Source organism: Culex pipiens, chromosome 1 (genome assembly GCF_016801865.2).
Source record: "Culex pipiens pallens isolate TS chromosome 1, TS_CPP_V2, whole genome shotgun sequence".
Lineage (NCBI taxonomy): Eukaryota > Metazoa > Arthropoda > Insecta > Diptera > Culicidae > Culex > Culex pipiens.
In genome coordinates, this window is record NC_068937.1 from 11,154,257 (window position 1) to 11,180,168 (window position 25,912).

At 37.3% G+C, this 25,912-nt stretch overlaps 1 protein-coding gene and 1 long non-coding RNA gene across 8 annotated transcripts in view; both read left to right on the forward strand.

Annotated features, from left to right (window-relative positions):
• Positions 1–25,912, forward strand: part of LOC120430783 (uncharacterized) — a 185,463-nt gene that overhangs the window by 59,028 nt on the left and 100,523 nt on the right. The gene's annotated exons all lie outside the window — the stretch shown is intronic.
• Positions 3,410–4,469, forward strand: LOC120430856 (uncharacterized). Its single transcript, XR_005607750.2, has 2 exons — positions 3,410–3,925; positions 3,982–4,469. It is a non-coding gene; the product is annotated as an uncharacterized LOC120430856 (long non-coding RNA).

The following is a 25,912-nucleotide window of genomic DNA, read 5'->3' on the forward strand; positions in this document are numbered from 1 at the left end:
AACGTCAAGGACGACTTAAAGCAAGCATCAGTCGAGTGGAGAATTGTCGTACCCCAGAATCTGGTCGAAGACGTGCTGAAGGAGCACCACGACCTGCCGGTCTCTGGTCACCTGGGAGTTCCGAAGACAACTGCAAGGATAAAAACTTTTTACTACTGGCCAAGAATGGACGCCGACATCAAACGTTACGTTTCAAACTGTGAAGTATGCAAGACCAGCAAGGACTCAAACCGGAACTCAGTTGCACCCATGACGCAGCAGATTGAAATCTCACGCAAGTGGGAAACGATCGCCATTGACTTCAGCGGTCCTTATCCCCGTACACGTTCTGGCAACACGGTTATCTTCGTCGTTGTGGACGTTTTCACGAAGTTCTGTCTCATTTTCCCGATGAGACAGGCCGAAGCTTCCCGCATGGTGAAAATCTTGAAGGACGAAATCTTCCACGTGTACGGCACTCCGAAGCGCATAGTCTCCGATAACGGTACTCAATTTCTCAGCAGGGAGTACAAAAAGTTACTCGACGACTTCTCAATAGAAGCTTTCAGGACGCCCAAATATCATGCGCAGGCCAACATGGCCGAACGGTATAACCGCGTGATTGGCCAGTCTATACGGGCCTATTTAGGGGAAGACCACACCAAGTGGGACGAACTCCTGCCTGAGATCGGCTGCGCCATCCGCTCCGCCGTGAACGATTCCACGAAGTACAGCCGTACTTCTTGAATTTCGGCGTCGAGATGATGAAGGACGGCAAGCAGTATTCGCAGCATGAAACCATTCAGGCGGCCAGTGGAAACTCGAACATCGTACAGCAAGAACCTGAAAGGAAGTTAATAGAAAACATTAATAAAATGTCAAAAATCACCGAAATCGTCAAAAGTAACCTCAAAAAAGCATTCGAACATCAAGCAAAATATTACAACCTAAGATCATCAAACAAACTATCTGATTTCGAACCTGGCGAAACAGTGTTTACCAAAAATTTCGTCCTTTCCGACAAAGCAAAGAAGTTTAACGCTAAGTTCGCGAAACGGAAAATTAAGGCTGTCGTCGTTCGAAAAGAAGGCTTAAACAACTACATTCTCAAAGACATGAATGGGAAAGAACTCGGCTTGGTGAATGCGAAGTACATCTCACGGTAAAAGCTGAACTTTCTCACCTGCTAATTTCCACAGCTATGGCTTTCGGCTCGCGAAAGCACTAAGAGTGAGTCTTTTTGATTCCTTTTCACGTAAAGCATATCCGCGCCAAACTGCCCAACACATCTCATCTACGGCAGACACAGGAGCGCCATCGGGTGATGACCCAACGAGCTATGGACCAGCCCTCACCGGCTGTTCGCTAAGAGGAAGCCTCGACGACAGTTTCCTTTGCAGAGTAAGAAGATCATCCGTCGCAGCCGCAGCAGCAGCGACCGGCGTCGTCACTAGGATTAAGAAAAACAACATTAGCATTGAGTAAACACAGAACAAAAGTCAGCAGTGGCCAACAGTAACCCGGCACCAGCGACAAGGCCGGCAGCAGCCCGGCCCAAGCAGGACAACCAAGTTGGTTCTACGCGGATTCTACAGCATTCCCATGGGATTGTTGAGCGAGCTCCAATTCATGGGACTCTCCTGTAGCCACCGCAAGAGCGAACACCATTCACCACCCCCTAAATTCATAATCACAACATAAACACTACACTTACACAACGCAGGTTTGTCGAGTCATCCAAACTGCTTACACTAACACATGGCGCAACCCTGAACACAACACACTAACACAACAGAACACAACATAAACACACACATAAACACAGTAGGTTCGTTGAGTCATCCGAGCTGCTGCGTTTCACAACATACACCACACAATCAAACAACATGGACCGTCACTCGCCAGTGCGAATGATAAGCTACACACATATGCAGCAAGAGTTCGTGTTACACACACAAATGCGAGGAAATTTTAGCAGCGATCTGCGTGTTCCCCAAGGTCATTTATGAAATGACGAGCCGGAACCGAAAAATTTCACCGCACCGCTGGGTAAAGTCGCAGAAACGGAAACTCTAGAATCGGATCTAGATTCACGGAGGGTTCCACCAGATTCCCGGAGAATTACTTCTGGAACCAAGCTTGACAACACTCCTAGGCAGCTGAGGGATCTACTCAGGCTGAAGAGTTTGGACGGCACCGTTTAGCGTTTTAACCATAATTAATAGTTTTCCCATAGCCTTATCCATTCCCCTCACTCCCACGCAATATTTGGGTTTCATTTTACCTGAAATAGAAACAAAAATTAGTTAAACCTACCTGCTGCTGACGGACGACCTCCTCGCGATTTAGAACGTGCTTTTTTTTCGCGAACCAGACGAGATCGACATTGAACTGAAACCGTCCGATACGATTTCCGCGAATTGACAGTTAACCGAGGGATACGCCGGTAGAAAAGAGCGTACTAGATTGAACGTCAAAAATGGCTGAGTACTTCGCGCGCGTTTGGTACATCGTTCTGCTAGGGTAAAAGGATCGATTCTCAACAGCGGTTGGAAAGGAATTTGAACGATTTGAATAGAATTCTTTTTCTACTGGAATCCATTAGTTTTTTTTTTTTAATTTAGCACCTTTAGTTTATTTTCAATTATAGTTCTAATAGCATTCAGATTTGAACGAGCTTAGACCTACCTCGCTGGAGACCAGAGTCGAATAGACGGTGAAGGTCAGTAATGGGATTCGTTCCCGGAAACAGCGCTGAGTCTCTGACGATGACGCCTTATGACCCCGAGGGTTAACGAGTAATCGATGGTCGACGCTCGAACAAATCCTCTTTCACAAAAAAAAAAAAAAAAAAAAAAAAGTTTCTTTTTCCCTTTATAAATAGTTAGCATAAGTAAAAGTTGAATTGTACCTATACAGGTAATTATTGTATTGTTTAACACTGGAACGCCCAACGCATGTCCAACTTACACGGACGCCCAAGCCTCCCAAAAAAGTTGGAACGGTAACTTCAACTCGCTGGTTCTCGGGCATAACTCAACCAATCGGGACGATTCTTGTTTCCAGTAATTTGTAAGAATGTCTAGATGATCCTAGAACTTTGCAGAACTTAATTTGATCAAATCTGTAATTTCTGCGACCGAAAACATCGTTCCACCTTTTTTCAAAACGACTGCCTCCGCGGAATTTTTGGTGAATTTTTTTTTGTACGCGAAAAAAAAAGTTGGAACGATGTTTTTAATCGCAAAAATTACAGATTTGATCAAATTAAGTTCTGCAAAGTTCTAGAATCATCTAGACATCCTAACAAATCACTGGAAAGAAGAATCATCTTGATTGGTTGAGTTATGCCCGAGATCCGTTGAGTTGAAGTTACCGTTCCAACTTTTTTGGAGCCTTGGGCGTTGGAATGTTAACTGAATCACCCATATCAAACAAATTCACAGAGTGGGATTGGATTAGATTGACTTCTCTTTGACAGAAAATTTTAAAAGGCATCATAGAAACCGTTTCAAATTTTCTTACCCCGCGCCGAGGGCATGTGTAACGATTCCGAGAGAGCGGAATCGGTGTGTTTATCATTACCGCAATACGTACCCTGACCAGTTTATCCGACTGCTCCTAGCACCTTTATCGGAGACAGAGACGGAGAGATCAGCGGGTGATGATGAACCAAATTTTGACCCTCACGAACCTATCCCATCCCTTGTTAGTCCTTATTACCGTCGACTCAGCCATGCTGACCTGCGGTATCGGTCACCCTATCCCACCCAATACAGCTCGCCGTAGTGGTTTGGCTCTCCGCGGACCTGACCCCTCGTTGACAGTAGGTTGGCAACAATATTCGCCCGCTGTCAAATCGGCCACGGCCGCTTCGCCCGCCTCGGCGGCGAAGGGACCGTTCCAGCTAAGGCCAAGGAACCGTTTCTTTCTTCTTGTGTGAGCTGTGAGCGAGTCAACACCGTTTCTTTTAATTTGTGCTAAAGGAGTGGTTTATTTAAGCTTGCCCGCGAGTGCCTGAACGTGTCTGGGGGACACCGGAGGACAGGGAGGCTTCAAATCCGCCGTTGACCGCAACCCGTTACAACAGCCCACCGGAAGTGATCGTGGTCGGCCGCCGCGGATAATCGCCAAGGAGCCAGCGGTGAACCACGAGCCAGAGGCAGCATCCTGTCCGGACAAATCCTGCGCCGCCGGGAGTTGTCGGAGGAGGTGAGTCTGATCCTTGTTGTGATCCGAGTCCGCGTCTTCGCTAAACGTGCGAAGAGCGACTGGATTTGCCCAGTAGGGGGGCGTATTGTGCGAACGTATTCCATCGTTTTCTCTCTCTTTGTTTCGTTGCAGACCCACCCTAACCTCATAGCTCTACCGACGCCACGAGTCTGCCCGGTCAAAGAGAGGGCATCGCACGAACGCATGTGCATGTAGTATTAATTTTAAGATTATTGAACTTTCTGTTCCCAATAAAAGACCCGGAAGCTCCCGGGGTTTACTGGTCGAAAAATCAAGTTACAATTGTGATGCATGGCGGCATGAAAGTATATCAGAATCTGTATGAAAACTGTCCTCATGCATTTTTTGCGATATAGGGGTGTGACATTTTTGCCCGTTATCGACAATTATCGACATTACCGACGGATTTTTGGTTGTATTTCACAAAAAAAAACCTTAACAGAATGAGGATTGAACTACCAACTTCTTGGTTATTGGTCCGACACGCTACCACCGCGCCATGGACGCTTGATGAAATGTGAGCGAAAGAGCACCAACATATTCTTCTCTTTGGTGTGTTGATCTTGGACGGGCCAGCTTTATATGTGTTGGTGAGAACTGCAGATCGCTGAAATGTTTACACGCGGGCAAAAATGATCTACGGGCTTGCTGCAAAAAATGTTATAAAATGTGACATTTTCTGCAGCAAATCCACTGTTGCAGATTTTGAGATATATATTTCCTTTGGGTGTATCTGTTCCTTTAGAAATTTTTTTATCGGTCTTCGGCAAAGTTATTGATAAAAACTTTTCAGAATAATTGGTATCCGGAAAAATGCTGAATTTTAATTATCTTTTTTCACAAAATAAACAATTTCTTAAAATCTTAAAATTAGATAATTGGTATTTTATTTGCATTAGGGGACGAAGAACCGCAACTGTATAGCAATAAAAAAAACAAAAATGTTGCCGCCGAGGTAGGATTCCATGAAAAAAAAATTCTGGGAAAAAAAATTTCTTGACATCTTGTTTTCTTCTTTTTTAAATTAAGGCCGTTGCAAATATTTTTTTGTAATTTCTATTTGTATTTTTTGCCTCACCCCTCGACTTTGGCCAGAGTTCTGGACATAAAATATTTGCAACGGCCTTAATTCAAATTTGCAGTCGAAAAGAACTTCAAAGATTTTTTGATAAAATGCACCGTTTTCAAGATATGGCCACTTAAAGTTTTTTTTTTAGCTGACAAAATTCAGTTTATTTACTTTTCAAAATAGTGTCCATGACTGTCCATTTCTTTAAATATGTATTTTTGAAAAGTTTAGAAAATCCTAAATAAAATGTCCTAAGAGACATTGATGACTGAACCTCTGGTTAATGAAATAAAGCGAAAAACTATAAGAAAGAAAAAAAATAAGTTTTTTTTCCAAACAGTCTTTTTTCTAGAACTAGGGGAAATATACCCATTTTAATCACTCTAAGCCGTTCGCCCAATTATCATCACTTTTGCCGTTTTCCGCTAATAAATCAACATTTTCAGATGTATCAACAATGGAGAGTTGATTGCTCACTTTTATTTGAGCTATTTATTACTTTGGAACAGTCAAAAACACTTTATGAAAGCTGTAATTCATGATCAAAGTGCTGATAGGCCGATAATAGAAATAGGCTGAAAAAGGGTATAGTTCCTCTAATATCTCAGAAACTAATGGTACTTTTTTCAATGTTAAAAAAATGAAACATTTGCGATTTTTTTGGCCTTTTGAAAAAAATATTTTTAATAGGTCAAATATTCAATAAACTCTCTTTAGAATTAAAAAAAAAATGTTTTCGAAAAGATTAGAAAAAATTACAAATGTTTCATTTTTTAAACATTAAAAAAAGGACCACTAGTTTCTGAGATATTGGTACTACAAAATTAGAGAGTGAAAAATTTCAATTTTCTAGTTTCTTTTACTTTTTTTCGCTGTATTTCAGCAATCAGAGGTCCAATCTTCAATTTCTCTAAGGAAACTTTATTGGAAAATTACTTAATTTGTTAAATTAGTAGTTTATGCAACAAGTTCCAAAAAGGTGATTTTTCAGCACCAGCAAAATTTTTTTTTTGCAATTCCTAAAAAAGCCTTTGAAATAAACTTTATGTCAAATATTCATGTGTTAATTTATTTCACTGCTCAAAATAAAAAAAATATTGGAAAATGTTATTTTCGAAACTAGAGCGGAAAAGTTAAACTTTCCAGCACCCATTTCAGTGTTGAAAAGTTAGAGTTTTTCAGCGCTGGTATTGAAAGGTGTTGATTTTCTATTCTGTTTTTCTTTTTTTTTTTTTTTTTTTGTAGAGAAAAGTAGACCGTTTCGTCGATCGAGAATGACAGGAAAAGTAAGTAGTTTCACGACGGAATTGCAAAAACTATTTTCAGGAATGTACAATTATTTAAGTTCAATCCAGTTAAAATTAATTTAAAGTAGCTTAACATATCTTGAAAACTGTGCTTATTATTTTAAAATCAGTAAAATAATTTTCGATTGGTTTAACTATGAAAACTGAAGTAAAAACATGTTCGAATAACATTTATATTTTTCTTGTATTTCTGGACTAAACATAAGAAACACGATAGTCATTTTAAAAAAACTCTAGATTTTATCAAAAAATTATAACTTGGAGCAATTCTTTGTCCATACTTCTCTATGGCTTAAAAGTTGCGGTTTTTGTCCTCTGAAACACATCACAAAATTTCAAAAAATAATCCTACATTTTTTTCTGAAAAAAAAGTTAACGTCGGTAAAAGACTTAATTTTCTGTATATCTATCATGACCGCTTCGAACTCCGAACAGCTTCAGTCCCAGGCACGTGAGAACGATCTAATCGACTGACCTCACACAAGTCGGAGTCCAGACTCGTTCTTCTTCTACACGGCATGACTCGGCTTGACTTGCGGCGCTAATCGCAGACTTGAAATCGGAAATAAAAACCGTCCGAACCTGACAGCTACGTATAGATTTATGCTTAGGTACACCACACCGCGCTGTCATGCTCGAGGACTTGGACGCAACCTTGAGGTGTCGATCGGTGATTAACCAAACAAGATAGCGCGCGCGCCCCGACTTGGACTTGGCAGCAGCCAACAGGTGATTCCTCTTCCCTTGGAGTGTCCACGGGCAGACATCCCAGGATTTGCGCCTGACAGTCGCGTTACGCCAGAGTGTGCGTAGGGCGCAGGTCCCCAGGGCCAGCTAGTCTGGACTTCGAACACAAAAAAAAAACGCACTTAATAAGTGTCAACCACGCGTGATACCGGACCAGGTCTTAATGTACTGCTGCGACCTTGCACCAGACGCAGCAGAATTTGTGGCCGCCGTTGCAATTGCGTGGGGATGGGACCACTTCTTGGAGTTGGTCCAGTTGTTGGGCGGTGCGCGTCGCCGCCGAGAGTGGAGCGATAAATTAGCTTCTGCCCTGCGTTAATAACTTTGACATAGGCTGGGAAAAGCGATATCTGGTAATTGAAGTGACCGGAGGGAAATCAACGCAGTTGGTAGAGCTTGGGAAGGCCATGTTGAAGATGATAAAGCTGGAGGAATAATTGGTTCTGCTGGCGCGACTAGACTTGGAGGTATAGATTCTAATGAAATCAAGAAAGGGAGTTTTCACTTTTCATAACAAAAAATAAATAAAATCAAGAAAAAGGTAACTCAGCACGACAAGCCACCTTTTCCGACCCATATAAGGAGTCCGAGACCCCAGAAACCTTACCGAACACCGCAAAAAAAAGATACATAATTTATGATTTTCCAATTCTTCGCTGGTCGCGGACGCGGCTTGTCGCACGGAGTCCCCAAGGCCGTTCTTCACAGCTCGCGCGTGGACGGTTTCACCTTCGAAGACCCGCTGCCAGCGGGAAGTGGCCACCGTTTGACCCAGGTCTCCAGTAAGACCTAAGAGCACGTTTCGGTTAATTAAGATCGTTCTGATTTAATTTTTTCTGTGTTTTTATTGCCCCGATTTGGCGCGCGCAACCTGGTTTCCAAGAAATTCCCACGTAAAATATTTTAATTTCGCTTTTTTGCTGTTTTTGCTGGAGTGACCAATTCGAGGGTTCGAGAATCGTGTCGTGGGTCTTAAGATGGACGTTGAGCCAAGGGGGCTTCTGTTTTTGGCAAATTGGCGCCAGCCGTCGTGGCCACCGAAAGTGAGAGGGGCTCGTTTGTTGTTTTGCTACTTGTTGTTGATTTTTGGGGGGTTCGTCGCTGACGAGCGTTGAAGTCGAATTTGTATTTTTGTAGAAATTGATGTCGCTTCAGCGTTACCAAATACTAATGAAGTTTTCTTTTTCTTCTCATTCCAGGTAAACTACAACTTTCCGGCTCCCAGAACAACCCGTCAGAACATGTGCTCTCCAGATCGATCGGTATCGCGTTTCCTCAGATATCCAACATCTTGCTCGTGTTACGCGCGCGCGCTCGCGCGTTCCAGATCAGCAAATTGTAAACAACCAGCGCAGTTGGCTCTCGCACGTTAGACCTGCACTGTTTACATTCCTCGCAGCTTCAACGCTGAGCTATCTGACTCCAATATCTGAAGCGAGTCCGCGACCCCGCCGTCAATGAAGAGAAAAATAGAGCCACTTGGCTTGGCGTGTCTAGCAACGAGAAAAAAAAAACAAACATTCGAATTGTGCTGTTGTTGCCCTGAACTCCTCTCAACTCAACCGTGGCAGAGAGATGAATATCTTTGGACGAAAGAGGCAACTCATCGTCCGTCATTCGACATCGCGTTAGAGTCGTCGCTTGAATGAGATCTATTTCCGCGATACGGTCGCGGCCGAGCGGCCGCCGGCCTCATTCATGACACCCAAGCTAACACGTGGAATGTGTGCGTTTTTTGTACGTCGATGGTGCAGTTTGCACTGAAGGGGTTTTTTTTTTGGTGTTGTGAATGAATGTGGAAGAATGCTCGGACATGTGTGATGCGAGTGAGGGTTGTGAAGTGGTCAACAACTGTTGGCAATTAGATTGGAACGATAAGACGCACGATTTGTTCTGAATTCTCGCGAGGTTAAAAGTAAGAGCGGTAATTTTCCGTGAAGACCTTGCCGTTTTGTAACCTTAGGAAAGTGATGTGTTGATGTCTTTAGGGTTCTAAGTTAACAATTTTTTACGAGATTGATCGAATAATTTTCTAGTATTTCTTGATTGCTTAAATTTTTCATATGGCAAATTCGTGCTTGCCATTTCATTAGGGCACATAACTTTTTTAGGCAAGAGTGTTTCCCTTTCACACCTTATGTAAACTGTCATTTGAGTGATAAGGATACACTATTGTTTACAAAAGTTTTGTGCCCTTTTGAAATGTTAGGCTCCAATTCTCCAGCAAAATTTTTTATTATGGAATGTTATATTTAAAAAAAAAATGATTGTTTGAAATTGAGTTTTATCCTCATTCGTAATTTTTATTTTCTAGATCCACAGTAAAAAAAATATGGTAATATTACATCTGGGAATGTTGACAGATTTTGTGTCAAAAGAAATGTGTATTTTTACATCAGGAACTGGTGGAATTTTCATGAATTTGATAGATTTCACATTTTTACAAATTATTTAAGGTAAAATTACTAAAAAAAAGTGGTAATATTCAACCATCCAAATTATCAACCTTCCAAAATTCAACTTTTTTGCTGTGCAGTTTCTGTTTAATTTCATATTTTTGCACATTAATTAAGGTTTAATTATTGAAAAAGATAATATTCAACTAACCAAATTTTTTAAACATACAAATTTAAATCTGTTTTACCTAAGTATTCGTTTTATAAAATATTTAAGGCTGGTACAAATTATAAATACCTACAATGGCCTTGATATTTTAACAAAGATTTATCAATTTATATAAATATTTTAAATTCTTTTACTTTGATTTTTTTATCTATTTTTTCCAAACATTCTTTTTATGAATTACAGAATTGTTTTGTTATATTTGTTTTTTGTTATTACCTACCATTTTTTTGTTTGTTTTGGAAACTTTTTGTATCAACCTATATTTTTTTTAATTCAACCATCTGCCTGATGTAATAAAATATGAAAATAGTCTAAAATATGTAAAAAGCAGAACCTTGCAATAGAGATTACAAAAGACCTTGGGGTTGTTAATGTGGATGGTTTGATATTTAATTATTTTTTTGATGAAAAAAATTGAGAAAAAAATATGGTACATATTATAATCTATATATATAAAAAATTTCGACGGTTTTGTTCGAACGCGAATCAAATCAACACGGAACGTCGGATCGATTTGCTCTTTGTTGCGTTGGGTTCGTATAAGTCCATGGAAGGTTCTTACGCCAAAAAGTTACAACTTTGGCCACTCTGGAACCGATTCCGGAAAATCTGCAGATTGTATGGGAAAAGTTACGTAAAATCAAATTTTGATCACAGGAGGCTGAATAAGCAAAATAGTTAAAAACGTCAACAAACGAAATAAAGGCAGAACGAAGTTTGTCGGGTAAGGCTTGTTTTACATAAAATAATGCGTTACAAAAAAAATTGGGTAAATTAACCTTTTTTTGTTATTTTACATAAATTAATGTGTAACAAAGTTACATAGAAAAGAATGAAAATGTTATGACGCCAATGTAATTTTCGTCAGTTTTTTTATGTTAACATTTTTTTTTCTGAAACAACAACTTATTTTTGAATCGAACTTTTTTTTATCTTTTAGCGATAGGTTTCAAGGATCAATATTTGACCAACATGTCAATTTTTTTTCAAAGGGCCTATAAGCTATTGTGTTTTATATGTTTAAAAAAAACTCCAGATTTGGGTTCGTGTCGAACAAAAATGCTTTGTTTTCTAAACATTTTAATAAATTTCAAAAATGTCACTGAATTTTAATCCGTTTACAAACACAGTAAACAAATCATGGCAATATTACATCTGAATAGGGGTACATCTTTTATGTCAGAAGAAAGTGTAATTTTACCACTTTTCTGATGTAATGTAACTTTTTTAATCTAAATTGAGGTGAAATTACATCATAAAAGAAGTAAGATTTAACCATCTCGAATTACAGCTTCCAAATTTAAACAATTTTCTACTGTGTAGTTAAAAATAAATAAATAAATAAATACGTCGAGTTGAATATTTGAAAACATGCATTAAACACTTTTCATGTAATTTTACCAAAGTAAATGGTGGAAAAATTTAACAAAAAAAAATTGATTTTGATGTAATTTTCGTAATTTTCAACAGTTTTTGATGTTTAATGACACATTTTTTTCTGACACAAAATTCGTCTGAAAGGTATTGTATCAGTCATAATGTGCAATTTTACATCAGAAAAAATTACGTCGGTGTGGTGCTTTGTACACTTATTAGTGTAAAATCACATAAAAATAGTGGCAAGTTTATATTATCAGCTCGCCATATATTTGTTTTTTTAAAGAAAGGTGTCAATTTGTCAATAACTGAGGCTTTATAATTTCACGAGGATGCCAAGACTTTGTAATTTCGAGCACTGAATCCGAATCATAAATAAAACATTGGTTATGATTTTTTGACGCTTGAATCAATAGAATTGTTATTTGTGGGTATTATATTTTAATAAAATCTCTCGGAAAATCCTTTTTTGCAATTCCGTCGTGAAACTACTTACTTTTCCTGTCATTCTTAAACGACGAAACAGCCTACTTTTCTATACCAAAAATAACAGAATCGAATAGCAACACTTTTCAAAATAAATGCTGAAAAGTTGTACTTTTCAGCACTGAAATGGGTGCTGAAAAGTTGAACTTTTCAGCACTTGTTTCGAAAAGTAACACTTTTCAACATTTTTTTGATTTAAACGATTTATTGACAAAAAACATAAAAATTTTACTTAAAATTTCACTCCATGGGTGTTTTTCGGAATTGCAAAAAATGTTGTATGGAACACGTTGCAAAACTTGATTTTTTCAACACTCTTCGTATTTACCCAACTCGGTGAACCTCGTTGGATAAATGTACGACTCGTGCTGAAAAAATCCTCTTTTTGCAACTTGTTGCATAAACTACTATTTTAAAGCCCTAAAACAAACTTGACACGAAATAAAATTTAAAAAATGTCTGCATTATGCTACCCAAATTGAGTAGTCTTTTCCTAAATTTATTCTTACTTTTTTTTAAGCCTCAATTACAAAACGGGATATTCTTCAAACTAGAAAAGTGGTTGTGTAACTCCGTTTTGAAATTACTTACTGTTTTTTCCATTCTCGAAAGACGAAACGGACTACTTATTTCACGAAAAATAACAGCATTGAAAAAAATTACTTTTGAACACAAGTGCTGAAAATTTTGACTTTTTAACACTCGGTGCAAAATTCGATTTTTTAAGCACTCGTTGAATAATTGTACGACTCGTGTTGAACAAATTCATTATTTTGCAACTTCTTGCATAAATTACATTTATTTTTCAGATGTTTTCAAAAATGGAAGGCACTGTAAAAATATCAAATCAAAGAGATTCACTGAAGTCACTTGGAGTTCTACCCATGAACAGATCACGATTCCAAGAAATGCAATTCCACAAACACTCCCACCATGCCAAGTGTACGACGGGTTGCAACATCGATCTAATTAGCAAACCCAATCACAACCCAACTAACTTAACTTAACCTTTCTTCGCGTACCTTTTCCCTAATGTGGAACCCATCGCGAAACCACAGGAGATTCTGTGAACCGATCAAAACCCCTCCCGCCGTGATCGGAGTTGCTAACTAATCAATCAACTCTGCAACACCACTGCGGGCATTCGATGAGTCGCGCGATATCCACAATCTGATCTCCAGCGTGAACCTTATGAATGAGAGACCCAGAGCCAGAGGCAGCTTAGGGACAAAAATGTGTAAACAAGCGTTTAAGCTTCTGATCCGGGCGGCAGATAAGCGACGAAGCCCGCGTGTCGTGTTTTGGTTGGTGTTGTTATTCGAAAGACCGATCAGGAGACAGCGTTCGGAAGGGAAAGGGCTCGTTGGTTGGCAGTGATTTGAGTTTCGGATAAATCCACTTAAATCGGGGCTCATTATGTCATGACGACGCCGCCGACGCGGCAAACTCCGGTAAAGTGCCAAAAGGTGCGTTTGCGTAATCGAATTAGGTAGATTTTTTTTTTGAACTTTTTAAAATGTTTTAATATGCGCCGGGCGTGTCAATCAAAGTGTTTGTACTTGCGGGCAAAGTGAGTGGCCAATGCGTAACCAGGAAATCCTGAAAAAAGATCATTTCGTAATAATGGAAAATCCTGTCACTTTTGAATCGAACAATTTCACACAGCAATAACAATCAGAGCTCTTGTCAATGTCACATAAGATCACGAACGAAATTACAATACTGAAACCCGCTGCATCCAATAAATGAGCAAATTACCATATGAAAACAACTGCCCCGAAACAATGCTATCACACATCGGCCTGGAATCGTGCTACATCGCTCACTCATCCAACGACCATGCGTCACTTTGCCAGGCTTAATTTTACATATTACGTTGTATTTTTTCGCGTGCAAAGTCAATTGTATTCTTTTTTTATTGCATTTTTTCGAGGGTTTCTTCCGACATTTCCCTGCCGGCCATATATTCAAATTGCCGTTTATTTTTGCAAATCGTGATTCTGTTATTTTCGAGTGTGACCACACTAAAAAAATAATTTGAAATTAGCAACTTTTGCAAAGTTGCCGCCGTAGCCTATCCTGTTGGGGCGCGCTACCGCGCGCCGCCGTTCCGAGTTCGAATCTCATCCAACAAAGTCACACAATTTTTTTTTCATTGTGCCACCTCGCACACGCCATCGCGTCCCGTCATACACACACAATCTGACAGAAAGTGAAGCGAAAACATAAATTATGCGCACAATTTTACCGTTCTTTTTTTTCGCTCGCCGCACTCGAATTTGATTTATCGAATAGGTGTGATTTATAGACGACGTCGAGTCGAGTTGGTCGTCACAGTCGTCACAGAATAGAAACAAGATAAACAAAACCAACCTCTCGCTCTCCTAAGAAGACAACGGCGAGCAGCGAGAGGTGCTAATTGCCCACGCATCTCAATTTATTTTAATATCGTTTTTTTCATGATTAATGTTCGCCTTCACCGTGCGACCTGCAGCCGGGACAACACCGGCAGCAGCGCAGTGATGTTGGTTGCGAACTTTTGCTTGGCGAAGCGAAATTGCCACCTTTTGAACAAACAAATCGAGTTGGGACTGTGGATATTTTCGCGCGCCGTCTGAATAATCTATGAGCAGCTAGTAAAGTTAACTTTTGTACCACTTGGGCTAAGACCCGGCTTAGACTATGTTGCATGTCTACAGTGAGGTGATTTGCTCGGCGATTGGGTTGGGATGTTTAGCAAATGTTGGTGGGCTTGTAGTCGCACTAAGATTTTTTTTTAGATATTTCAATATACATGTCCATTTTTTTTCATTTTTAGGTTAGGCTTAGTGATATTTCACGCATAAAAATGGCAAATTTCACGTTGACCTTAATTTCAAGACACCAAATTTCACGGAAATTTCGCGGGACGTGAAAACTGCTCAAATAACTCAGAAAATCATAGGTTAAAATTATAGAAAATTCTTTTTATGCTTCATTATATGTATATAATTTTTCAATAACCTAAAAAAATCTTCACTAAATTTGAACGTGACGCAAAAAAAACTATTCCCAATTTCCAAAAAAAAGTGTCCACGTAGTTTATGGATGGGCCCAGTAATAATATTATACAGTGGTTTTCACCTGACTATTCAAGAAACTAAATTATAAATCAATAGGCAAAAATAATATAAGAACAAAAAACAAAAAAAAAGTCGGATTTTTAACTTCCCCGGGATTTATCCACCCAAATAATCAAATTTTGTGAAAATTAAACAGGACTCAGAAAAAAATCCGATGTTCCTAAAATGTGACTTCAATGGGTGTTACCCTTTTTCTCGAGATTGGGAGTTTAGGTGTCAAAGATAAAAAAAACTACTTATAAAATCTTGACTAAATCAAGCTTGAATTTTTTTTTATTTTTTTTTTTAAATATTACTTTCAAATAAAAAAGGTATAAAATTGTTTTGCGAATGAAAATCATTCTATATTTAGTTATTTCCTTAAAAAACTATTAAATCTTTGTGGTAACTTGATGGTAACTATCTTTGTGGTAACTTGATGCTTCCAAAAATATGTGTTTTAATTTAACTTATTCTTGTTAACATTATTTAAGTATTCGCGGCATTCACTTCTCAATAATTATTGTAACAATTTAATGTTAATGTATTTTCTGCTAACAATTCTTCAATTGGTTCATATCACGCTTTTCAATTGAAATCTCATACAATTCTTATTAAAAGTCTTAGTGGATGAAATATTTATTTGTTCCCATTTCAAAGAATTGATTTGAGAAAATTGATAAAATTCACGGGATTTCACGAAAATCTTCAAATTTCACGATTTTTACGCTGTCCGCGAAATCGTGAAAATTCACTAACCCTAGTTATTTCGACTAAAGATGTCTTCGTTTGAAAAAAAAAGTATATATTTATTGATCATCAGACAGAATCTATTTTTTTGCTGAATAATCCCTTTGAAAAACATAGCTGGAATAATGTTCTACTGTGGAATTTATAATACAGTACAAACCCTTTTTAAAACAAATGTAATTTTTATGATGAGCAATTCTCTACGAAATCGGTCTTTTTTTAATTTTAATTTTTGTATTTTTTAATCCGGCTGAAATTTTTTAGTGCCTTCGGTATGCCCAAAGAAGCCAATTTGCATCATTAGTTTGTTCATATAATTTTCCATACAAATTTGGCAATGTAATTGTTAAAGCAACCTAATAAAATGAAATGAAATGAAATGAAAAAAAAAAAAAAAAAAAGGTTATTTTTGCAATTTTTTTCCTTCTCTGTCCAATTCGTTCTCCTTAGTACCAGTAAACTCTCTCCCCATTTTGAACAAATCAGCTGTTGAAAGGTAGTCCATATCTCAGCTCAGGATAACAACTGAACCTATGTAATTGTTAAAGCAACCTAATAAAATGAAATGAAATGAAATGAAAATACAAATTTGGCAGCTGTCCATACAAAAATGATATGTGAAAATTCAAAAATCTGTATCTTTTGAAGGAATTTTTTGATCGATTTGGTGTCGTCAGCAAAGTCATAGGTATGGATATGGACTACACTGAAAAAAATGATACACGGTAAAAACAATTTTGGTGATTTTTAATTTCACTTTTCGTCACTAAAACTTGATTTGCATAAAAACACTATTTTAATTTTTTTAATTTTCTGATATGTTTTAGAGGACATCACAACTTTTCAGAAACTGACAGAATGGGCAAAAAATCTTTGACCGAGTTATGAGTTAAGTAATTTTTTTTAATCAAGACTAACATTTCAAAAAGGCGTAATATTGAATGTTTGACCCTTTTAAAATGTTAGTTACGATTTAAAAAAAAATGATTTTTTTATGTAGAGATCAGAATCATTTTTTAATGTTGAAAATCGGATTTCCGAGATATTGGTGATCAAAAAATGAGGGCTTATAGGCAACACTGAGAAAATCTCATTTTCCTGTTTTTAAACCTTTGTATGGCAATATATCTCAGCAAATAAGGGTCGTATCAACAAAGTTCAAAAAAGCAAAATATAGAGAATTTTATCAGCCTTTCAAAAATATTTTTTTCAAAACTGGGCAAACATGTGCACTAATTTAAAAAAAATGAAAAATTGCGTCTATTTTCAAAAAAGTCACCTAAAATGGCTAGAACTTGTAAACGGTGCACTTCATCAAAATTTCACTTCAGTACTTTTTGATTTCGAATTAGATTTCACACCAAAAAATGAAGTTGAAAAATTTTTGCGCCGAATATTTTGATTTTTTTGAAAAAATAGTTTTGTTTTTTTTTGTCTATTCTGGAATTTTTTGAAAAGTTGGCATTTGCTGTCCCCTAAAACATATAAAAAAAGTTAAAAATAGTGTTTTTTTGCAACTCAAGTTTTAGTGACAAAAAGTGAAATTTAAAATCATCAAAATAGTTTTACCGTGTATCATTTTTTTCAGTGTAGTCCTAATTCATACCTACAACTTTGCCGAAGACACCAAATCGATCATAAAATTCCTTCATAAGATACAGATTTTTGTATTTTCATTTATCATTTTTGTATGGACAGTTGCCAAATTAGTATTTAAAATTATATGGACAAACTAATGATGCAAAATGGCTTATTTGGGCATACCGAAGGAACCAAAAAAGTTTCAGCCGGATTAAAAAATACAAAAAAATCGAATGACCAAAATCTCAGAGAATTGCTCCGATTTTTTTTGACCTTCAAAAATTAAATTGATTTATTTTAAAATATATTATTTACTTAAAAAATAATTATTCTTTGACTAATAACTGTTTAATGTACATAGTAAAAAAATAATGGTAAAATTACATCTGGATCAGAAAGAATGTTTAATTTTACCTCTGCAACTTTTCTGGTGTAATGTAAATTTTTCAGTCTAAATTGAGGTTACATTACATCATAAAAGAGGTAATATTGAACCTTCTAAAATTACACCTTCCAAATTTAGACAATTTTTTATATTGTCTTTGTCTTAAAAAATAAATTTTTCATTCCGATTGGAAATTTATTCAGCAATTTTCTATTAGAATTTTAACATTTTCAAAACAGTTTAGAAATGTATACAATTTTGAAGAATCTTGCGTTGACCAAACTTATGTTTTGGTGTGTATAATTGGATATTTTTAACGTAAACCTATTTTCCACGTGATGTTTTAAATTGAATGTACAATTTGTATAAATATTATCTGTCATGCAGTGTCAGGACTGCCAGTAGCATTGTATTGCAGAATACTCTAATTTGGATGTATCAACGCAAAGTTAATTAAACAACTTTTGAAAAACAGTATAACCTTTTAAATAATATCAGAAGGATTACAAAGTTCAAAATCCCAAATTGAATTTCTCCTTTAATGGACCAACAAAAAAAACCCTCTCCAGACAAATTAATTAACCCGTGCAACGCCTTCCGTTCCACTTCCCGACAGTTTGGTGATGGACAAATGCGCGCTCGTCAAGATGATGGATCTCGCGGAACGTGACTTTTCTGCTTTTTTCGAAAACTGCAACAGAACACACACGTCGTCGTCGTCGCAGCATCTGCTGCAATTTTGCGCAGTTTTTGTTTACATTTGCGAGCGGCATGCTCGGGGAGAGGGCACGCGTCCGCGTTGTTTTGGGTAAACAAAAGAGTTACATTTTGTCCGCTTCAACGGGACGCTCCATTCATGACTCTCGACTTCACGAGAGGAGGAGGGATCTCCCGCATTTCGGTTTGATTGTGATTATTATTTATTTATGACTGCAAGTCATCTCTGGGCGGAAAGCCGATTATTCACAATGTCAACCGACCTCCTCTTTCTCCAGCGCGCAGGACTTCGATGATACAAATCTGCCATCAATGCAGCGTCTCCTCGCAAGACTTTCTCAAGCGTTTCGACACGCACGCATCATCGTCGGACGACCTGAAGCGAGCGGGACATGATTTATGATAATCTGACCAGTCGGGCCAACTCCCAGGTCACCCCCAGGGTGATGAGCCCTCGGTCACGCGCAGCGTCCTGGGGGTACCCTACAATGATGAATCATTAGAGTCTGCCTCCCGTCGTAGCGGGTGAGGAGTCTCGAAATGGGATCAGCGATCGCTACCGGTTCTGATCACGTAACTCCACATGGTGAACTCATCGGCAACACCTACCAGCCCACTTCGTTACGTAACAGTACGGCGGGATTATGACTTATTGACATGATCTGCGCGCGCATCTTCAAGTCTTGCACACGCAAAAAAAATGAGTTCGCGTAAACGTGAACAGCGTTCATGCCAACGGGAACCATGAAGAAAACTGTTCACTTTCATGGTGCAATGCACTATAAAAGTTGAACAGTTTTCTTCCTGGTTCCCGTTGGCATGAACGCTGTTCACGTTTACGCGAACTCATTTTTTTTGAGTGCAGTCGTCAGGGATCACTTTCCGGAACCCAGGTCGGTGTGTCGTGTGCTCGTAAAATTAACCATTACCGCGCTTCTATCCACGTAAGCCAACCTGAACTCGCACTTCAAGTGTCTACTTCCCGCCGACCCGTCCAAACTCTACAAAGTTAGATAAGCCCGAGACGTGAACGCGGCAAGACTCTAAGATACGGTATTTCCGTCGGTAATGCCAGGTCGTAACCGAGCAATTTGCCCGTAATTAGATTAGAGCAGCAGCGTGTTACAGTTCTCCAGCGCCGCTTCGTGAGATGGGCCAACTCACTTGTTGGCTTCTATAACGGAACGCCGCGCCGGTCGTCGTCGAAGACGACGTCGTAAGGAAGTCGCGGCACTTTTCCTGCACTGACCTACGACGATGTAACAAGATACTTTCACTGAAGCCCGCTGAAGTTGCGGTGAGCAGAACTTCGGCGAACCGTGCCCAGGGTAGAGTGTCCAAGAAGCGTTCCAACTGGTGGTTTGAGGTCAACAGCAGGTCCGCTTACCCTACCGCGCACAATATGCAAAGCTGCAGTGTTGCATGTGGCACGCACAATTTCCACAACATAACCTCTCTTTTGCGGATCGCGCAGAGTACGATGTACAAGGCCGCTTGTTAGAACATCCCGACTACGGCTTTGAAGTGCTGAGCTACTTCAGAACAATTGGCTGCTCCGCGCGAGAGTGTTGAGTAGGGACCGGCGTGTCATTAAATGGCGATTTCTAGTCGTCTAGATCTCCAGCAACGTTCTGAACCAAGACAACTGTTTATTTATAGAATCTGCCCCGCGGCATAAATATTTAAAGTCTCTCCGAGGATGGCCGGCACGCGGCCGTGGTCGCAGAGCATGCACCGGCTCCCCACACCAACCCAACAGTCGCGGCCTAATGGAGTTCATTTATTTTCATTTTGTGTGCTATTTGGAGGCATAAATCATCACGGATGTCGCCCAAGGGGGCTGCTGGCTTGTTCGAGCAAGTTGCACTATCGATTTCAATGGAGGGGGGATTGACTTGGAGGAGACGTTTTGATTGGTTGATCAATTTTTTGATAACTTGTATAAATGTGTCAGAATCTTTAATAGATTATCGCTGATGTATAAGAAAGGCAGTCTTTACAGCAAATATGCTAAATCTCCAAAAAATGTTAAACTCTGTAGTCTGTTTGTAGAAACGACAGAAAAACGATCATCGAAACGATGCCTTCCAAGGTGCAATGCTATGAAAAGGACTGTTAAGGTTATTTGACACTTTAAACAGAGATCCAAAAATGCTTTAACTATTTGATGTTGAGCTGCGGATTCCTCTACTAAAAAAAAATTCCTCTACTATTTCCTTGAAATTTTGTGTTTAGGGGTAATTTTGGTCTCTATTTTGGTAAATCTTGTTACGGTGTAGCGGTACGACCCCTTCCATTTTTGATGATTCTCCTCCAATTACTAAGCCTAAATGAACCTTCAAAGTGTCATTCTTATGAAAAATTTGCTTAACTTTCCGAAAAGCTAACTTTAAAAAACGCACGAATGAATTTTATAGAAACTTCGAGAATCTGATCAAAAATTACCAAAATCAATTATTTGACAAAAAAAAAAAACGCTCTTAAAAATCACCCTTCAAAATAAAATAAAAACCTACTTATAATATTTTTTTTCTAAATAAAAAGTACCTCCCTGGGTTATAATTCGAAATGTTGATTAAATTTCCAAAAAATAACATGTTTCTTGATGTTATACAGCAATTCTATAAAAAATTAAAGTTTTTTAAATATTTATTTTTTATTTTTTTTATTTGGATGAACCTGTGTATGTTTCAATTTTGGTAACTGACTCTGCTCTAAAATTTGTAAATATCTTTAGAATGAATTTTCTGATCGATTTGATGTCTTCGGCAAAGTTCTTTTTTTTAATTTATATTTATTCATTCATTCAGTTAATGTATTATTGAGTGTCCAATCACAATCGATGACTTTTCACCTCAATGTTTGGCAAAGTTCTAATTTCCAGAAAACAATTGTTATACTTTAAAAAATACAAATTATTCACCCATTTGTTTAACCCTTTTAGGCCTGAATTTTCAAAAAAACAAATTTTAAGTTAATGATGGGAAAATGATCCTGAGGACCATACGAAAATTATAGGCTACTTTAGAAAATTTTGATTTTTGGGTCATATATGGCCTGAAATGGATAATTGAACTTTTCACACAAAAACATCATTCAAAATAACCATTTTTGAAATTTTTTATTTTTGAATATTTTTATGATCACAAAAATGCCATCTTTTGGGATATGTCGCAAGTTGGGCAAAATTTTTTTGGCAGTGTTGCCAATTTTTCTAAAAATCGTAGTTTTTGAAAAACACTGAAAAAAGCCGGAAAAAAGTGTTTTTCACTTAATTTTTAGATGAAAAATTAAATTAGTAATCAAAAAGGGTTTAACATATATTAAATAAAATTTTCTTTGGAATAGAAAAATATTTAAAAAAATATTAACAATTCTTTATCTCAACCTCATTATTATTAATGGCAAAAAAAAACATTAATTTTTAGATGAAAAATTAAAAATTTAGATGAAAAATTAAAAATTTAGATAAAAAATTAAAAATTTAGATGAAAAATTAAAAATTTAGATGAAAAATTAAATTAGTAATCGAAAAGAGCTTAACATAAATTAAATAAAATTTTCTTTGGAGTAGAAAAATATTTAAAAAAATATTAACAATTCTTTATCTCAACCTCATTATTATTAATGGCAAAAAAAAAAACATTAATTTTCGACCATATCAAATGTTAGGGTTTCACAATATTTTTATTCGAAAGAACGGCAAAAAACGATTTTGTTTCTTTGGCAAAGTTCTAGGTAAGAGCTTAAAAGTATTCAGAGAAAAATTGTTGCACTTTAAAAATCAGTCACCCATTTGTTTAATTGGACTTTTCACACACAAAAAAACTCATTTTTTGATATGTTTTCGATGACAAAAATGCCATTTACAAGTAGGTCAAAATTTGTTTGGCAGTGTTGCCAATTTTTCAAAAATATCATGATTTTTTAAACGTTGAAAAAACTTTTTTTTTAAATTTATAAAAATCAAATTTGCAAACGAAATTAAATTTACACACTGTGAAATTTTTCAATTTTTATGATAAATATATTTCAAAAAAGTTCAAATCAACCACAACATTAGGCAAGGCCCAAATAAACACTTATTTTCGACCATACCAAATGCTAGGACCTAAACATATTCAAAAGATTAGGAAACTTAGGTACTATTTCGTTTGCAAATTTAATTTTACATCTAAACATAAAGTGATTGTATAAAAAGTTTTTCAGCTTTTAAAAAAAATCATGTTTTTTAAAATGGCAACACTACCAAATAAATTTTGACCAACTTGTGCCAAATCTCAAAAGATGGCATTTTTTGTGATCTAAAATCAATGATTTTTCGCGCATTTTTTTTTTGAAAAAGTTGATTTTTGTTTCGTGTTAAACAACTTTTTTTCCTAAAAATTTCCAAGGGATCATCCATAAACCATGTGGAAACTTTTTTTTTTGTAAATTATTGATCCCCTGGAAAATTGTCCATACATTTTTTTTTGTATGGAGCGTAGACAATCGTGTACATCTGTCGACGTGCCTTTCGAGCTACGACGCTACACAGAAAAAAATGATGGTTATATTCATCAGGAAATGGTGACAGATTTTGTGGCAAAAAAAAATGATTAATTTTACCCCAGAAAATGATGATTTTTTATCAGTTTTTGATGAATATTCATCAGGTTCACATTTTTACACATTTTTTGTGTAATATTACTTGAAAAAAAGTGGTTATATCCAACCTACCAAATTTTTAACATTCCAAAATTCAACTTTTTTTTCTGTGTATGCAAAGGAAATGACTTTGCAAAAAAAAAAAATCAATATGAGATAAAGAGTTCAATTAGAATGAGAAATTTGTTACGTGTTGGACGGCAGTGTCCGAAAATATAGACTTTTTTCTGTTACGCAATGTTTGAATGACCCCTTTGTGCCAAATTCAACACAAATACTAAATTTTGTTTAAGGATTTGGGAAAAGTATTGTGCCGAAATCTTTTTGAAGTTAAACTTTCGTTAAAGATTCCTTACTCTCCAACTCCGGGCTCATTTGACTACGTGCCTTCCAAGCTGCGATGCTGAGTAAAGTGCATAACTTTGCAAATAATGTCAACTTTTCCGAATATCCAAAATTGAGGATCACCTTTCACTCCAAGCAATCCATCCCGATATCCATCACACATTTCTTCATGCAGATCACCATTTCCGTTGAAAGAAGGGTGTGACAAGCCGTCGGCTACTGGCCCCGTTTGGGGGCGCCCCCTTTCGGATCCTCATTACAGGGGAGATGACGGGATTGACGGGTCGAAAAGGGTTCCCCAACACCAACTCTCCAGCGACAGCAGACAGCCGATGAATATCTGATTAATTGTCTGTTTTTCATCGCACCGACAAAAACCGTTGACGCGCTGGGTGCAGCACCCTAATCTGACAGCACGCACAATGTGTGCGGGTTTGTTTACAGTTCACCCCCTTTTGCCTGAAAATGATTATTATCGATGATGATTGACAGCGGCGTCGTGGGTCGTACCGTCCGGAACTTTCACACGCTTGCTTCGCAGGCGAAGCAATTTGTGTTGTGTAACGTGGTTTACGGGTGCGCCCTTTGGTCTAGAATTGGTTGGGAGTTCGTAATTCGCGGACGACCCCCACCCCTCCAAATTGCCTCGCTGACTTATCGATTCGCTCGTAAAACTTTGAGCCCATTAATTGGCCGCAATTGAGGAAACCAACCCATTGTTTACGATTCCGTCACTTTTTGCACCTTTGTCATCGCTCAATGGTTTCACTTTCACACCCCCAACACCTACCCCCCTGTTTCAACCTTTACCTCGGACACGTCTAATTTTATTGTGACTCTCAGGGTACTTTTTTACAACCTTTGGCACCGCGCGGTAATTTCCATTTCGCTTCGACGGTTTCACTTTCAAGCGCGATTGCTTGTTTTAGAAGGGAGGAGGGTTTTGGAACCATTTTATTGGCCACCACCCACTAAAACCCGCCCCCTTAAGTGGCGCACCGATTTATGGCTCATCATAGGTCCCGTCTCGTAAACCGCGCGACAAACGACACGAAAGTGCAACGGGGTTGAGGGATTTGAGGCTTTTCGCGCGCCCGAGTCTCATCAGACGTAATCAAATTGAGATGGTTTTGCAAGGGGACGTTATTAGGCGTCATTTAGGGTAATGGGGTTACCGTTGGGGGTTAGTTGGTGAAATCGAGGCTCTTCTGATGAGGCGAATTGATGGGGTTGCATTGCTCACAGAAAGTGAGAGGAGATCGTTAAAGAGAGTTGTTAGCATTTGAGTTAATCGCGGGTATAACGGAATGATGTCAACGAATCGTCTCTGCCGTAAACTCTAGGTAGTGGGCCTGGCCATTGAAAAAGATTAAACCAACCTTCTCCATCATTCTTAAATCGCTGTTTTTGCAGAAAAAGACCTTAATATAGACTTGAGGAAAAATATTTTAAGACCTTTTCAATACACTAAAGATTTTGAAGATCTGGCAACCCTGTCTGAACTGATGTCTTTTAAAGTGAAATCTGAGTCTACTTTTCATAAACAAATTTTGCGATAACTCATTTTTTTTAATCTTTCTTAAAACCACTTATTTCAACCAAATCGTGTTAAATTATCAATGCTTTCAAGGATATATTTTTTGAAAATGTTATTAGTTTCAATGTATAAATACTCAAAATTGTTCACAAAATACCTTTTTTTTCGCAAGTACATACTTAATTTTTTATAATTTGCAATATGGGTATCGAACAAAGCGAAATTTTGAATGGTTTTTAACTTCATTGAAGTTTTTTTTTCAAAATACTTTTTTTTTTCAAAATACTATTTTTTCAAAATACTATTTTGGCCGTTGCAAATATTTTTTGAAGTTTATGTCCCTCGACTCTGGTCGGGATCGAAGAGGGGGCAAAAAAATAAAAAAATATATAAAATTCAAATAACAAGCCATGGTCTCAACATTTGAATGAAAAAAGTGTTTTAAAATGCATTTTACACCTGCTCAGTTTTGCAATCATTAGTTTTCAAAATATCCAAGTATTGAAGAGATTTATTTTTTCGTCGAAAAAAAAACTTTTTGCGGTGCTGTACATTGGAATTTCACAAAAATTAAAAATATTTTTGATCGATCACAGACATGCTAAATATGGTTTTCAACGCAGGAAAATGCATTTCTAATGGCTTTCAGTTGGCTTGACTTGTATTTCCTTTAAAATTTAGAAGTTGTTTGAAAAAAATATTTTTTTTTGCCCCCTGATTTTTTGGACCGATTTTGAAGGGGGGGCGACATAAACTTTGAAAAATATTTGCAACGGCCTTTTTTCAAAATACTATTTTTTTCAAAATACTATTTTTCCCCAAAATACCGATTTTTTTTCGAAAGTGCTCTTTTTTTCAATTTGGATGCTTTTTCACTTTATAAGATTTTTTTTTGGAAAATACTGAAATTTTCACAAAATACCGTATTTTCTCCAAAATATTTTTTTTTTAAATTTGCAATATAAGTATAAAACGAAGTGAAATTTTGTATGCTTTTTCACCTTATAATTTTTTTTTTGAAAATAT